The following is an 18,389-nucleotide window of genomic DNA, read 5'->3' on the forward strand; positions in this document are numbered from 1 at the left end:
AAAATAAATCCCATTTTAAATGTTTAATGTGTATATAAATGTAATTTATCATACAAACAACAATAATGTCCTAAGGGATACTGTTTACTGTAACAGATGGAAAGATGAGAACTGACAGTCATTAAAGTCATTCAGCATCCTATATTATAACCCCAAACAACATTGACCTTAAATTTATAAGGTCAGAGTCATTGATGGTGCCTTTTAAAAACTATACCCTATATTTGAGCATGTTTATAGATTTCATAGAGACAGTACAAACCAACAAAGTAACTTTTTTGAAGATTCGTATTTGCCAGTTAGCATCATGTATAAAAAGAAAGAAGAAATGAATGTCTTAAAATGGATTTAGTATTAATTGTAGGCAAAAACTTTTGTGGTTTTAAAGTGTGAAACAAAAATGATTGAAGTAATATAATACTAATTAGCTATTATAAGTTTGTATACTGGGAATTGCTCAAACCCTTAATTCAAAAACAGAAAATTGATATAATATTGCAAGTTCGACTTCACCTTGACCTTTAAAATAAGATATATATTAAATAACAGTCTTTCAATTTCTAAATGAGATAGGGCAATACCCATTTAATTCCTGTCTACAAATTGGATGATTTCAGCAATCAGTATATAAAGTCAATTCAAGTTGACCAATGCGACTTTCATTACAAAAAAGTATGGACAAAGTTTAAGTTTGGTAAACTATTCCCCACACTCTCTCCACATATATATAACTTTCTTGTTTCTTATCTTCTTGTTAACGGTGAAATTTGATGCATTTTTGTATGGCTGATTGTACACAATGAAAATGAAGCAACTTAAGGTCACTATTCCACCTTTGATAATGAGCAAAACTCACTGTATATATAGTATTGACTATAAAAATATATATATATTACAACAACAAAAAAAACGCTTTTAAAACAAAATCTACTTTAATTCATGTTATTTGTCTGCAGAAATATATGTGATGGAAACATATGAATTAAAAATAACAAGCTTAGTACATTCAGCTGAAATTAGACGGCGACAAACAATTTCACAACCAGTATGTTAAGGGGGTTCGCGGGTCTAAATCATTTATTTAGGATTTCTCTATATTTTTCGATAAATTAACTTTATCTTATAGTTAATAGAAAAATAAAATAAAAAAGTGGGGTCACCGTTCATTTGCGCTCACAATCTGCCTTCGAAAGAAGCATACATTTTTGTAAAGGTGTTTTTTTTCTGTTGAAGTAATAGGAGAAATAAAGGTAATATCGAAATAAAAAAAAGAAATTTATTACAGAAATCGCTAAAATTTTACGATAATTTAGTTTAAGTACAGCTCATATGGAAATTATAATAAAAAAGATAGGTCACCGATGAGTTGAAAAAGATATTTCAATTTTAGAGCCAAAAAATGGCATTTTTCCACCAAAGGGAGATAATTTGGAACTTTTTCAATGATGTATACATTTTGAAAGTCATCTGGGGCCAACACGAATTGATTGTTTTGAATGATTTTTGTACCATATGATAAAGTAACAACTACAAAAGGAAATAAATAAAATTTGTAATGGAGAACAAATGTTTAATTTTTTTCTGAAATTTTTATACCCTCGAGCCTCCTTAAGTTATCAGTACAATACACCCCTAATAACCTCCAGTAAAAAATAAATAAACAGTTACCCTTAATAAACAGTACCCTTTCAACAATTTATTAAATAACTGAACAAATAGACATTATAAAAAGCTTCAACCTTGCTTGCATGACCTGCTACGTATATATATACCCATACATACTATTTTAAAATTTATTTTTACCATTATCAAAAATTATCAGTAAGTCGTTCAGTTCAGTTCACAAAACAAATAGAGAACTGTAATGTTGATCTTGGTACCCAGATTACAGTTTATAAACCATCTACATTGTAATAAATATTTCAACATATAAAATTCTTAACCAGTGGCGGATCCTGTGGGGTTCCAGGGTTTGAACACCCCCTTTTTTTTTTGACGATCAATGCATTGAATGGGAACATGTAGTTGGAACCCCACCCCCACCCCACCACTCGTCCTGGGTTAGGAACCTTCCCTTTTTAAAATGGCTGGATCCGCCCCCCGACTGTATAAAAAATTAAAATGCCATTAATTAAAGTGAAATAGACAAAAAAATATATCCAATACTTACAGGTGTATATTCATTGAAAACTTTGTAGACGATTTAGAAATACAGGAGTTGTGAAGGAAATGACTCGCTACAGTCATGGGTTTTTTCAGAAAATTAAAATCCAATTTCATAAATATTTAAAAGGATGTATACACCATATACACTCGGGGTAGACGTCAGGTAAACACTGAGGCTCCTTCATCCATGAAAACAGTTCTTTATCTAACAATTATATCTTAGAAAAACAAACCTTAAGAATATCTAAAATAGAGAAATTTGAGGCTCAATTTCTCAGATTTCTGACCACTAAAGTATCTCCGTTCATCCTTTTCAAATACAATGAATATTTACATACCTGAATTTAAATTATCACAAAAACTACGCTTTAGTATTTCCCAATAATCATAATCAGTCAACTGTAGCTAAAAACAAATATAAATATTTTAAACGGCAAAACCTTATCAATTAAAAAATCTTAAAACCAACTTTTAAAAGATTAAAAATTGAAGTATCAGCTCTACATCGATCAGTTGGAAATAAAAATAAAATCAACTGTAAATGTTCAATAAACTTTAAAATCTGAGAATGTGAAATAAAATCATTGATTCTCTTATGGATTGTTTAATCTGATAGGATAAGAAACTATGTGGTGGTTAACTTGACAATGTTGGAATGATCAGTGATGGCTAGGAATGAAGAGTTATCTCCCATCAATAAATATAATAATTATTTCATAACCCAAATAAATTCATTCGTTATTTTCTGCTATCCCACAATGGGAGAGTTGATTCCAGGGGGAAAGGGGGAGGTGTATTATTGTAAATATCTTAGTCCATCAAAATCAGCAATGTTTTGCACAGTTGTAAATTTCTTACATTTAAAACTTTTCCTCAATATTGTTTTAATAATGTTTCTGCAAATGTATTTCCCAATTTTTGCCACATATTTTGTTAGAAATTATTTTCTATTGCTTGGCAAAAAGAATTGTAAATTCTCCCCACTAAATTCAAATTCCAGTTCTAATGTGGGTAACAATTTTGGAAACATACAAAGACTTTTTTATTTATTTATTTGAAGGAAAAAAACATAAAATCAATTTCTAATAACTATTTACAGTAATTAACTTTTTCAAAGGGATTTATATAAACCCTTGGTAATTTTTACTTTTAAAGTCGAGTCACCAAATCCAGTAACAGGTAGTTTGAATTCATTGTGCATAAACAAAACAAATAGCCATAACATTCAATTTTGAGTTATATTATCTCCCCTTGCACTGAACAGACTCCTCTCGTTAATGAAAAGGATCAATTTTCACTTTTAAATGTTTTCAATGGAAAATTTTGGTTACCATGATAGCAGATCAATAAAACCTAAAGTAAACCTTAACACTGCAGGAATTTACGAGATTTAGTTCTTTTAATAAATATGATATTGAAAATTGCCAATTTTTTAATTTCATCTTCCAATATTTTGTTTTAATCTCTTGGAAGATCATATTATGCATGAGAAACCATTTCTCATTATTTCATAAAGTTGCAATGGAATTGTTTTTTAGATCATTAAAAAAATTTAAGCCATTCATAATTCTCTGTACCAATAAATCGTATCTATTCCACTGACATAGAATGATTTAGAATGAGTTCAGATAACTCAAAATGTGAATCTCAAGAGATGATATGATGTTAATTCAATATGCTGTCAATATGTATTGTGTAAAACTGAATTAGAATCAAAATTACTTTATCAATATTGTCATTTAAAACAAATCATTTAACAATTTTTTTTTGAGAAACAAAATAACATAGCTCCCTTCTTACAGTCCGCTTCATTAGATGTGAAATCGGAGAAATCCTATTATTGAACAGTCTCATATAAAAATAATAATGTTGGTGAGTTATTCTATTTCAAATTTTTGTACTTATATAATTGATATATTGATATATACATGTACTGTTGCTCACCTAGTTCTTTGTAAATGCAAAATGCAAAAATTTATATTCAAGGGCAATAACTCTAATAAGGAGCCATCTGAAAATGAAGATTTATTCTGGCTGATATTTCTTTCTATTTAAAGTTCTTTCTATATATCATAATATTTAATATTTAAGTCAGAAATGCAAAAAAATGGGATAAATTGTCATAATTAGCAGTGATCAAAGGGCAATAACTCTAATAAGAAATTGACTGACCATTTCAACCAAGCGTACTTATTCATACATCTTGTCTAGTTGCTGATCTTTTTTGGCAACTTAAAGGATTTGCTCCATTTATTATAGTACCAATTCAAGATAAAAGTTTAAATATCATGGAAAAATAGCTTGTGAAATTATTGTTCATTATAAGTAAGGTAAATACACGGTCAATAGTTACGGAGTCTTACATCTTACACAGGTTCCCTTATCTACAATCACACATAACAAACTTAATGCTCAGGTATTTAATAATTCATTATCATATTTATATATCTAAAATCTATGTTTATAAATTGTTTAAAATTGTCAAAACTGTTTTTGTTCTGGTAATTAATTCATTCAGAAGACATAAACCGCTTATAAATAGGCCATGATATTATAGTCATCATTAATATATATATATATATGTATATAAATATTTCTCTAATTCTTCTTCAATTTATCCCTATTAGCACACATTGAATAAAATTTTTAATCAACGTGTGGTTCATTTGATCTCACTTCTTCATTGGTTAAAATCCAATTATGACTTTGAATTTTCTTGCTTTCCTCTGAATTTCCTGTTGTGATGGTATGAAAAAGGTGACCATGCCTGATGATGTCACGTAGAAAGAACACATCTTTTTGCAGATCACTTTGAAAAAAGGAAAATTTTGCCTGCATATTATTTGAAAATCATTAGAGAAAATTAACAGATTTCACCACCAAATCTCATGTAATACAATATTTATCCACTCTTTTGACAATTTAACTGTCTCTAGTGGATAAATATCGTATCACACTGGATGCAGTGCGCGAGTGGTAGAATCTATATATATATATCTAATAAAATGCGTTAATATATAATTTAACAGCCATAACAAAGTAAAACAATAAAAACAAGTGAAACTGTGAGCTTCTGCTCACTGATGATACCCCCGTCCAAATGTTCGGTAAACAGGAAGTTGTCGAGTGATGAATCTGAAAACGCATCACATAGTATAGCTGACTTATATCAAGCCTGAAACCAAATTTCAGAAATCCTGGTAGTGTAGTTCCTGAGTAAAATGTGACGAAAAATGTTCATGGGACGGACGGACTGACAGACTGACGGACTGATGGACTGACGGAAGGACAGACAGAGGTAAAACAGTATACCCCCCTTTTTTTCAAAGCGGGGGTATAAAAATTCTTTTATATTTGTTTATCAAAACACATTGAAAGACATCTTGTCACACTTGGACCATTAAGTGTTTCACCTAGATATTTTTAAATCTATTTTTGAAGGACATGTGTGTACCAAAATATTGATTGATAGACTTTTCCTTTATGCCACTTTCAGCTTTATTTGCTTTTTGGGGTCAGCCAGTTTTTATTGAGCAAAGAGAGAACAGACGACTCTTAACAGGAAAACAGACAAACTTATAAAAATAAAAAGATGTGGTATGATTGTCAAAGGGACAACTCTCAACAAGAGACCATATGACACAGAAATTAACAACAAAGGTCACTGTACAGCCTTCAACAATGAGCAAAACCCAGACAATTAAGATTTAAGTCAAACACATCACTGTCCCAGGTTAGGGGGAGGGTTGTGATCCTTCTAATATGTTTAACCCCGCCACATTCTGTATGTCACAAGTCAGGAGTCTTTAATTCAGTGGTTGTCATTTGCTGATGTGTCACATATTTGTTTTTAGTTCATTTATATTTACATTAATTAAGCTGTTAATATACATGTATTGTAAGACTAGAGACAACATCAAATCGTCATTCATTAAATATATAAATTTCAAAATAAATTAATTCTTGTCTGATCATCTAGTCATGGTGACTTTTGTGACATCAAATAGATATTTAGAAAATCAAAATGAATTCAGTTATTAATAAAAGAAGAAGGAAAATTCCAATGGAAGACTTAATTATCAACTCAGATATTTTTTGAGGAACAGTACTGGGCAATGTTTCAAAAATATAAAAAACTAGAGGCTCTTAAGAGCCTGTGTCGCTCACCTTGGTCTATGAGCATATTAAACAAAAGACACAGATGGATTAATGACAAAATTGCGTTTTGGTGATGGTGATACATAGACGGATCCAGGGGGGGGCCTGGGCCCCCCCTTTCGTGGGAAAAATTTGGTTGATTATATAGGGAATCACTGCAGCATGACTGGAGCGGGCCCCCCCTTAGGTCAGTCAGCGGGCCCCCCTTAGGAAATGTTCTGGATTCGCCACTGTGATATGTTTGTAGATCTTACTTTACTGATCATTCTTGCTACTTACAATTATCTCTATCGATAATTAACTTGGCCCATAAGTTACAGAGGAAAAATTTTGTTGAAATTTACAAAAATTTACAAAATTTATGAAATTTGTGAAAAATGACTATAAAGGGCAATAACTCCTTAAGCGGTCAACTGACCATTTTGGTCATGTTGACTTATTTGTAGATCTTACTTTGCTGAACATTGTTGCTGTTTACAGTTTATCTCTATCTATAATAATATTCAAGATAACTAAAAACGGCAAAATTTTCTTAAAATTGCAAATTTAGTGGCAGCAACCCAACAACAGGTTCTCTGATTCGTCTGAAAATTTCAGGGTAGATAGATGTTGACCTGATAAACAATTTCACTCCATGTCAGATTTGCTCTTAATGCTTTGGTTTCAGAGATATAAGCAAAAATCTACATTTTACCCCTATGTTCTACTTTTAGCCATGTCGGCCATCTTGGTTGGTTGGCCGTGTCACTGGACACATGTTTTAAACTATATACCCCAATGATGATTGTGGCCAAGTTTGGTTAGATTTGACCCAGTAGTTTCAGAGGAGCCAGGTGAGCTAATAATATTAAAAAATGTTTCATTCATCATGCAAGTTACCATGATTTCCATAGCCAGCAGTTTAATAATTTACTATTTAGTTTATTCAAAACAATTAGTGACTTGATTTTACTTACTTGTGATCTTCATGGTCTTGTATTTTACTTGTTTTTCAAGTTAATCAAATATCTCTGAATTATATGCCTTTGATATATGTCAATTAATCCTATACCAGAGACATATAATACAAGAGATTGGCAACTCGGCGAAATCCCGTAATATCACACGGCCACATTTAAACCTCGCGAGAGCTCTTTGGGTAATAGAGTCTTTATCGAAGTATTAAAAGTACTCGAAGTACTCGAAGTAAGGGTGAATGTTTAAGCATAAATTAACTGTTTCAGTGTTAAATTTAACATAATTAATTAAATAATTTGAGTTCATGCATAAATATTTATTTCAATGTCATTTTAATTTTGATTTGTATTATTTGTATTATTGAAAAAGAAACACAATTTGATATTGAATTAAAAAAAAAAAAAAAAACGATATTAAATAGTTGACACTTAATAAATTGTATCAGAGTTCATTTTATTTGATAGTTTCATAATGGGTTTCTATTTAATATACACCTGTGTCAGAGACATAATTTCACAGTGTGACATGTATATTACGCTTGAATTATTCGATGGTCAGGTAAATCACAACCTGTTTAAAAGAGTTTTAATTGACACCTGGTACACAAGAAGTTGTTACACCACAGGTGTCCACAATCTTTCCCAAAATACAAAATATAAAATTAATGAGTAGAAAAAAAACTTAATTTGTTTGTTTATTTACCGTTCATCATGATCAATTTTGTCTTATATTCATAATTTTTATAGATCATTAAAAAATTATTACTTTTTGTGTTCATTATTAATTGGGCATGTATCGAGTTGTTTTTTTTGGGATTGTCGGTAAATTGTTTTCTAAGTGTGTTTTCGAAATTTACATTATGAGCTTGCATTGAGTTTTTTTTTTTTATGATTGTCGGTTAATTTATGGTTTCTCCTTTTCACGGATTGTGTATTTAGGACTTACATTTAATGATCATTTAATAGAAAATGGCAATATAAGTCTCACTTTTCACCTCGAATATAAGGAGATTAAACCATATTTAAGTGTAAGGAACTGCTAAATATACGATAAAAACTCACAGCAGCAGGTATTGCTGCCTTTTCATGTAACAATTTTTGTAAGAATAAACATTCTACTATGCTATACTTCTGTTAACATGGCCAGTTGACTTCAAAGCATACACCAGTTGAAATGCCATATTGATATCTAAATGTTTTGAAATGTACATGTTTCCCTTCTTTTTAATATACTTTTTGACTAGTTAAAATCTCCTTTCAGTTTTGAAACAGACATGCACATGTGTAAATAGTTTAACAACTACTTGACTTGATTTGTTAGTTAATACCTTTTTCTTTTACTTTATACAAACTGCACGAAAATGTGTCTACCTTTATTGTTGATCAGGCTGATTTAATTGATGGTTGCCTGACGTCCAATGGCAAATATTTCATATTTTTTACATATTGATGTGCGAGTGTATGACATTTCTTTTCTGTACAATATATGTAATATGATATTTAACTCTCCACAAGAAACCAAATTACACAGACATTAATAACTTTAGGTAACCATAAGGCTCTTAGCAATGAGAAAAATTCATACTGCACTGTCAACTATACAAGGTCTATTTATGAAAAAGGTTTAACAATTCAATCAAGAAAACTAATGGCCCGATTTATGTACAAAATAATAACAAAAAAATCCAAATATTGTATACAGCAACAAACCACAAGTGAATTACAGGCTCTTTACTTTGGAAAGGCAAAAACATAATAAAGGCATGATGCTCTTTACTTTGGAAAGGCACAAATATAATAAAGGCATGATAATAGATTTCACAAGCCGTACAATTTTTTGTTCCTATTTGTTTGTTTTTTTTTGTTGTTATGTTTTTTTCCCAATCAACCAAATAACATCTGTAAAAAAAAAAACACGACATACATCCCAGTATTCTGAAATGAAAAGGACCAGTCAGACTGGTGACCAGAACAATATATCTAGACTATCACTACATATGATTCCATCCTTTTTCAATAATTAAACCAAGATATAAGAAAACAAAAATCATTCCAGGTATAAATAATATTTTTATTATCAAACATTCATTTATAATGTTACTGTCAATGATAACTGAGAGTTTTATGCTCATTTCCTTGCAACTGAAATGGTACAGTTCAACTATGCAAATTTCGGTATCTGTACAGCTAAGGATATATGTATCAGTGATGCTAACTTGTAATAAATTGCACAAAGTCTGAAAGGGAGAAAGGCAAGGTTCTTCATGTTCATTGTGTGTCTCATTTACTGCAAATATCTCAATTTTATGTGTAATCAGTTGCTCTGTGCCTCCCACTGGTGCTAGAAAACAATCAGCATGACAATCAAATTCAAGCGTACATATGATGAACCTTTTCATCTTCAGTGTGGATTGAACGGCAACATATATCTCCTCCATAATGGTACCAACAGCTGTCCATGGCCGAGGATTACTTTTCTTTTTAACTCCTTTTGTTAACTTACTACATCTTTTCCTCTTAGGCATTCTAAATTAAAAAAAAAAATCATATTTTAGAGTTGAAAAGAAATTTGAAGCCTATTATACAACATCTATTTGTCTTACTTTTAAACGTTACTTCCTACATGTATGTCATATAACATTCTGCAGGTTTTTATTATGCTAAATTTATTTTAAATTTCTTTTGTCATGTATAGACCTTTCAAGCTTGCTATAAGTTACAAATATTTGATGTGTTTATCAATTGTTAAACGTTATACAGTGAACATACAATGTAAGTTGCTGACATAAACTTTATTTAGTCTCTGCTTCTATATATTTTGTAGATCTCATGAGGGTATTGAAGGGGTTTACAATGAGGGTCTGGAAGCAGGGGCGGATCCACCCATTTTAAAAAGGGGGTTCCCCACTCAAGATAAAGGGGGTTCCAACCACATGTACCCATTCAAATGCATTGGTCGTACAAGAAAAGGGGGTTCCAACCCCTGGAACACCCCCCCTGGATCCGCCAATGGGAAGGTGTTCATACAAAAGGTAAACGAACAGAAAGCCACAGGACATAAAGTCACAAATTTGGTAGGACAAAATGTCACAAATAATCTGTTGACAATTGTTTGTATATATAAGCATAAGACAAGAGAAATATCTTTGAATATTTACTTTTTAATACATATATTCATATTAAAGTTTTAGAAATGTGTCATTATATTTGAAAAATTAAGATTTATTTAATTTTAATCATGAAAAAGAAAGATTTCTTGGCACCATGAAGCCATTTAAGTGCCAAACCAGTTTGACATTTTTTTTTTAAACAATTATTTGATCATCTTTGATATGTTTTTGGTAATTTTACTTGGACTAGGTTTTTTGGTATCAATATGAAAATATTAGTCACCTTTGCTGAAATTTTTAGAAACCACTGTAGGATCGATCTTTACGAAACTGGTCTTATTTTAACAAGATAACATTTGGAAGTAATATAAGATTATTAAATTGCATATTTATTCGTTAATTTCTAAGTTTTATGAAAAAAAATGGTAGTTAATATAGCTGGATTTGGGTATCAATGCGAAAAAAAATCCCCTTTAATGGTATTTTATGAAAACACTATTTGACCAAACTATACGAAAATAGTCTCATTTTAACGGGATAACAATCGGGAGTAGGAAATCACTACAAAAATGTATATACATTTTTAAATTTCTACGTTTTACGAAAAAAAAAATGGTGGACCAGACCGGTTCTACAGCAATAAAGAGGGGAAGCTGAATGGACCGACTTTAAATTAGTCTGCATTTGATTATTATCATAATCTCAGCACATTATAGTATAAACAAATTGTTAGAATTAGTAAAATGTATCTTTTGAATATACTTACATGCTTGAGCTGTGAAAACAATGGACATAAACGATAAAAAAAATCTTTAAGCGTATCGTCTCGCTTTACAACAATGGCGGAATTTGCTCATCTTCGTCCCAGGTCACATCATCATCCCAAGCACTTCCGGTGGCCAAGTGATTTCATTGGCCGTTATATAGACTCTACTAGAGTTGCCAATCTCTTGTATTATATGTCTCTGCCTATACCTTTAAAAACTCTCTGTTATAAATAACTTTATCAAAATTTCTACAAAATATTTATCTCCTAATTCAACATAATTTACCAAACATAATCATTCTCTCAAAAGCAATCAATTCAATGACCACATAAAGTTTGACTAAGTTAATAAAAAAACACAACACTGATCTGGACAAAGAATATAATAAATTTATATCAACACATATATATATTTACAGGAATTAAATAATTTGTTTGGTTTTTAATGTGTAGCTTTTATATAGTTTTATTCACTGGTTAATAGAACAATAGAGTACATGTATAATAACATGATTTAAATGAAACCCCAAACAAACCATCATATATACATCAATGTACATAGGTAGAAATTATTGTCTGTATTTATTAATATTATTGTGATTTTTTAAAAAGTACAAAAATGTGAGCTTAATTTTCTAGGCAAATATACAAACTGTGAAACAGATGTATGGGTATCAGAATGCAAGTTCTTAATATTGTAATACTTAACCCAGTTGCATAATTAAAATCCTTACAATAATTTCTGAATATACAGTAATCAAACTTGAGATATTCTAACATGTTTCTTTCAACAACAAGGACTACACTCTTGAATATAAAGTTTTAACGAATCCTCAATATTTAGGCACAAAAATTGTATAGTTTATATAGGTTGACACAGACTTAATATAGGTTGACATAGGATTTTAGTTTTATAAATACCAGAAGATGCGGTACCTTCGGTACGAGTGCCAATGAGACAACTCTCAATCCAAGTTACAATTGTAAAAGTAAACCATTATAGGTCAAGGTACGGTCTTCAACACAGAGCCTTAGCTCACACCAAACAGCCAGATATAAAGGGCTAAATCAGACTTACTATTGGTAGTGTAGCATCAACATATATATACTCTGAGACTCAATATCCCTCTTCAGCTCAGTTACATTGTAAACATCCAATACATGAAAAACTACCATCACTGTAAACAAACAAACAAATATATTAAACACATTCAAATATAAACAAAATGAACAGGAAAATACCTCATGTAAAAGAACAGGAAGCAGATTACTGTTGTACGATCTACTTTTTATTTCACCTAATTACATGTACATGTTTTTATTTATTGATATGTACATGTATAAATATAATATGTATGTTTTTAAATAGTCCAGCATTACATACATTAATAGAGAGGGTGAAGTGGCAAATAGAATCTCCCCTATCATATATTTTGTCCAAGATGCATCAAGGAGCATACATAATCTTTTAACATATTAGTAAAATAAATTTCAATTCTGGATTGAATTATTTTACATTTTTCATTTCAGGGCCTTATTTGTCTGGCTATATAGAGTGGGTTTTACTTGTTGTTGATGACCCTCATAGATGACCTATAGTTGTTAATTTCTATGTCATTTGGTCTCCTTTGGCATGATGGAGAGTTGTCTCAATGTCAATCTTGCCCTCTCTTCTTATTTTTATATTCATAGTAAGCAAATTTGTCTTTAATATCAAAACTTTTTCTCCAAAATCTCCTTTTCTTAAGAGAATTATAATTAAGTGGTTTATGATTTATATTTGATTGATGGATTGGGGTAACATCACATATAAATCCTCCATGATAAATACTCAAAAGCCATGAATCAAGTTTTGAGTCAGAGAAACACAAAGTTAACTGAACAAAAGTTGGCTGGCCACTGCTTCACTATAAAAGCTGCACACTTATTTCATTTCAGTTAAAAACAAAAGGACAACATTCTTAAATTACAACAAGTATGTAACAAATCAATAAATGTAACTACAGAAACAGTACAATTATCAATGATACCACACTAATTGTAGCTAATAATAGTAGAGTTATTAGTTCTCATGTTAAATATTTGGAGATATATTTGCAAAAAACTCCACAAGTTATTTCCCTTACAACATATCAACCAAACACAATGAAAATATGTTCGTTATTTAAAAAAACTTAGTATTAGACTATGTATATTCATTAATGACTGTTATAAATTTTCTGTCTATAGATGAAGGAAGTACATAAACTAGAGGCTCTCAAGAGCCTGTGTCACTCACCTTGGTCTATGTGTAAATTAACAATAGACACAGATAAATTCATGACAAAATGGTGTTTTGGTGATGGTAATGTGTTTGTAGATCTTTCTTTACTGAACATTTTTGTTGCTACAATTATCTCTATCTATAATGAACTTGGTCCAGTAATTACAGTGGAAAATATTTCCTAAATATTTACAAAAATTAACAAATTGACTATAAAGGGCAATAACTCCTTAAGGGATCAATTGACAATTTTGGTCATGTTGACTTATTTGTAGATCTTATTTTGCTGAACATTATTGCTGTTTACAGTTTATCTCTATCTATAATAATATTCAAGATAATAACCAAAATCTGCAAAATTTCCTTAAAATTACTAATTCGGGGGCAGCAACCCAACAACAGATTGTCCAATTTGTCTGAAAATTTCAGGGCAGATAGATCTTAACCTGATAAACAATTTAACCCCATGTCAGATTTGCTCTAAATGCTTTGGTTTCAGAGATAAAAGTCAAAATCTACATTTCACCCCTATGTTCTATTTTTAGCCATGATGGCCATCTTGGTTGGTTGGCCGGGTCATGCACACATTTTTTTAAACTAAATACCCCAATAATGATTGTGGCCAAGTTTGGTTTAATTTGGCCCAGTAGTTTCAGAGGAGAAGATTTTTGTAAAAGATTACAAAAATTTACGAAAAATTGGTCAAAATTGACTATAAAGAGCAATAACTCTGTAAGGGGTCAACTGACCATTTTAGTCATATTAACTTATTTGTAAATCTTACTTTGCTGAACATTATTGCTGATTACATTTTATCTCTTTCTATAATAATATTCAAGATAATAACCAAAATCTGCAAAATTTCCTTCAAATTACTTATTTCGGGGCAGCAACCCAACAACCCGTTGTCCGATTCATTTGAAAGTTTCAGAGCAGATAGATTTTCACTTGATGAACAATTTTCCTCCTGTCAGATTTGCTCTAAATGCTTTGGTTTCAGAGATATAAGTCAAAATCTACATTTCACCCCTATGTTCTATATTTAGCCATGGCAGCCATCTTGGTTGGTTGGCCGGGTCACGCCACACATTTTTTAAACCAGATATCCCAAAGATGATTGTGGCCAAGTTTGAATTAATTTGGCCCAGTAGTTTCAGAGTAGAAGATTTTTGTAATAGATTACTAAAATTTACGAAAAATGGTTAAAAATGGACTATAAAGGGCAATAACTCTTAAAGGGGTCAACTGACCATTTCGGTCATGTTGACTTATTTGTAAATCTTACTTTTTTAAACATTGTTGCGGTTTACAGTTAATCTCTATCTGTAATAATATTCAAGATAATAACCAACCAAATGCTCCGCAGGGCGCAGCTTTATACGACCGCAGAGGTTGAACCCTGAACGGTTGGGGCAAGTATGGACACAACATTCAAGCTGGATTCAGCTCTAAATTTGGATTGTGATTAAATAGTTGACACAGCATAGGTTTCTGACACAGAATGAATGTGGTCTAATGAACTTAAAATTTTTTTTTGCCTTTGAGCAATTCACTATGCAGTTGAATATTAATCCTCTCAAAAAAATGTTTGAAGAAATTTTCTTTTTTTTTTTTTTTTATGAAATCTGAAATGAGACAAGTTTACCCCCCCAATTTTTTTTCACATCCCCCTTTCCCTTTTTCGAAAACTGATCTCAATTTAAATTTCTAATGGAGTTTGCAACAATAACTACTCATTTAAATACATCATAAAATATAAAATATTAAAATGTAAAATAAAGTGCTTGTTATCACTGAATGGTAAAGATTGTTTTAATTTATCAGTTGGTAGTAAAAGTGAATATACATTGTATATTGTATAAAACAATGATTTAAGTTGATTCAACTACTATTCTGGACAAAGAAAGATAACTCCAATTGAAAATTTCTTGCTATTGCACAATATTGTGCAATTAGATATTTCTTGCTATTGCACAATACTGTGCAATTGAAGATTTCTTGCTATTGTGCAATACTGTGCAATTGAAAATTTCTTGCTATTGCACAATACTGTGCAATTGAAGATTTCTTGCTATTGCTGAATACTGTGCAATTGAAAATTTCTTGCTATTGCACAATACTTAATATAATAATTTTGGATCCTGATTTGAATCAACTTGAAAACTGAGCCCATAATCAAAAATCTAAGTACATGTTTAGATTCAGCATATAAAAAAAGCCCAAGAATTCAATTTTTGTTAAAATCAAACTTAGTTTAATTTTGGACACTTTGGACTATGTAGACCAATTTGAAAACAGGACCAAAAATTAAGAATCTACATACACAGTTAGATTTGGCATATCAAAGAACCCCAATTATTCAATTTTTGATGAAATCAAACAGTTTAATTTTGGACCCTGATTTAGACCAACTTGAAAACTGGGCCAATAATCAAAAATCTAAGTACATTTTTACAGGGTTTTCCATTCATTTTGGCCTAACAGGTCAAAATGAATAAGTAGGCGGTCACCGGAAAGAAGGGGGTGTCCTGGGGGGGGGGGCTTGCCCCCCCGAAAATTTTTTGAAATCTAGATTCAAAATCCTGGCATCTGGTGAATTTTAAGACAATATTTTATGCTTGTCAAATTGACATACTACCAGCAGAACTTTTTTTCTAAAAAATTTTGTCTGCACAATTTTAAGAGTTTGAATACTGCTATAATTTAAACGTTGACAAATTGAGCATACTGTTCAAATTCTGTATTGGATACAGCAATTTTATTTATTAGAAATTTTAATTATAGATAGGATGCACACTTTATTCTATATAATCATGTCTTTTAAGCTTTTGTTTTGAAATAATTTTGCAATATATTTAAGGTCAAATCCAAAACTAAACATGCTGTTGAAACAAAAAACTTTTTCAAGTCATCCATGCATAACTAAAACAAACAAAATTGGATCTGAAATTAAGTCACACTTTTCATCTCTTCCTATCAAACATTGTTTTTGAGTGCATTGAAATGGTTCCAAAGATACATGTAGTATTGGTCCTATTGGCAAGAATTCATAATGAAAATTACCATAAAAAAGGATAAAAAATATTTTAAAAAAGTATGAAGCCAAATGTTAATGATCACAAAAAGTAACATTTATAGTTTTGCTTCATTTCAAAATTAGGGTTTTAATTTTACATCTATATTTAATGCCCCTCAATTGATGTTTTCTAACTACTAAGTCTTAGTGTCATGATTTCATGTATTCTTGTTAAGTGTGACTTAATTTTTCAAAATTAAATTATATTTTTAATTCTGTCTGACAGCAAATTTGATTCCTTTATCGTAGGAAATTTTCCGTATTTGCTTATACTAAAGTTATGGTGTGAAAACCAAGAATAATGCTTATTTGGGCCCCTTTTTGGCCCCTAATTCCTAAACTGTTGGGACCTCAAATCCCAAAATCAACCCCAACCTTCCTTTAGTGGTCATAAACCTTGTGTTAAAATTTCATTGATTTCTTTTTACTTATACTAAAGTTATTGTGCAAAAACCAAGAATAATGCTTATTTGGGACCTTTTTTGGCCCCTAAATCCTACTGTTGGAACCAAAACTCCCCAAATCAATCCCAAACTTCCTTTTGTGGTCATAAACCTTGTGTCAAAATTTCATAGATTTCTATTCGCTTAAACTAAAGTTACAGTGCGAAAACCAAGAAAATGCTTATTTGGGCCCTTTTTAGCCCCTTATTCCTAAAATGTTGGGACCAAAACTCCCACAATCAATCCCAACCTTCCTTTTGTGGTCATAAACCTTGTGTTAAAATGTCATAGATTTCTATTCACTTTTACTAAAGTTAGAGTGCAAAAACTAAAAGTATTCAGACGACGACGCCAACATCATACCAATATACGACCAAAAAATTTTCAATTTTTGCAGTCGTATAAAAACAGCAAAATTTCCTTAAAATTATCAATTCAGGGTCAGCAACCCAACAACCGGTTGTCCGATTCATCTGAAAATTTCAAGGCAGAGAGATCTTGACCTGATTTTACCCCATGTCAGATTTGCTCTAAATGCTTTTTTTTTGAGTTATAAGCCAAAAACTGCATTTTACCCCCATGTTCTATTTTTAGCCATGGCAGCCATCTTGGTTGGTTGGCGGGGTCACGCCACACATTTTTTAAACTAGATACCCCAATGATGATTGTGGCCAAGTTTGGTTTAATTTGGCCCTGTAGTTTCAGAGGAGAAGATTTTTGTAAAAGTTTACGACGCAGGACGATGACGGACGCCGGATGCAAAGTGATGGGAAAAGCTCACTTGGCCCTTTGGGCCAGGTGAGCTAAAAAGTGAACTAATCTAAATTGTTGATAATTACAGATAATTATTGGAAATGTATCAAGTAAATTATAGGCCTTACTTGAATACCTTTTATAAATTTATATTTATATTCATATTTCATTTTTTAAAGATCTTGTTAATCCATTAATCATTTATCTTTCAGATATAATTTACAGAATCACTTTATGTAATGTAGATCAAAAGTAATTGGCAATAAACAAATCTATCATCCCTATATATATCAAACATCTAATATACAACTCGTCTAAACATCAACCCAACAATGTTAGATCTGTAAATTTGCTTTCCCAAATTTTTGGTTCTTCCCTAGCCGGGATTCAAACCCATGCTACTGTGATATCGTGACACCAAATCGCCTGCACTGCAGCCATCCCGCTAGACCACACGACCACCTGGGCTCTTATTTAGACGAGTTGTATATACATTATGTACACAGCCATGTATCACCATCATTGATGGCGATCCGATGGATACATCTATTGTAGAGTTGTCACTGACTCAGACGTACTTATAAACATCTAATATATACATTTGTGTATTCAATCATGAGGTCAAATACTTGTATATTGAGTCTTACATAATTATACAGACACTGCAATATACAAGACTGAGGTTGATATGTAATGTG

The 18,389-nt window shown here is 31.1% G+C and overlaps 1 protein-coding gene and 1 long non-coding RNA gene across 8 annotated transcripts in view; both read right to left on the bottom strand.

Annotated features, from left to right (window-relative positions):
• Window positions 1–18,389, bottom strand: part of LOC143074983 (uncharacterized) — a 49,486-nt gene that overhangs the window by 26,536 nt on the left and 4,561 nt on the right. For 2 of the 7 annotated variants that reach the window (XM_076250194.1, XM_076250189.1), the window contains exon 2: window positions 12,235–12,334. The gene's annotated coding sequence lies outside the window, so the exon portion shown is untranslated. Of the gene's footprint in view, window positions 1–2,170; window positions 2,346–2,399; window positions 2,476–2,504; window positions 2,629–7,280; window positions 7,298–12,234; window positions 12,335–18,389 lie in introns of those variants that run through there. The other 5 variants (XM_076250193.1, XM_076250198.1, XM_076250191.1 and 2 more) reach the window with 5 other exon arrangements.
• LOC143074266 (uncharacterized) lies at window positions 9,331–11,352 on the bottom strand. Its single transcript, XR_012977764.1, has 2 exons — window positions 11,157–11,352; window positions 9,331–9,806 (listed from the first exon to the last, which is right to left on the bottom strand). It is a non-coding gene; the product is annotated as an uncharacterized LOC143074266 (long non-coding RNA).

This window comes from Mytilus galloprovincialis, chromosome 5 (genome assembly GCF_965363235.1).
Source record: "Mytilus galloprovincialis chromosome 5, xbMytGall1.hap1.1, whole genome shotgun sequence".
Taxonomy (NCBI): domain Eukaryota; kingdom Metazoa; phylum Mollusca; class Bivalvia; order Mytilida; family Mytilidae; genus Mytilus; species Mytilus galloprovincialis.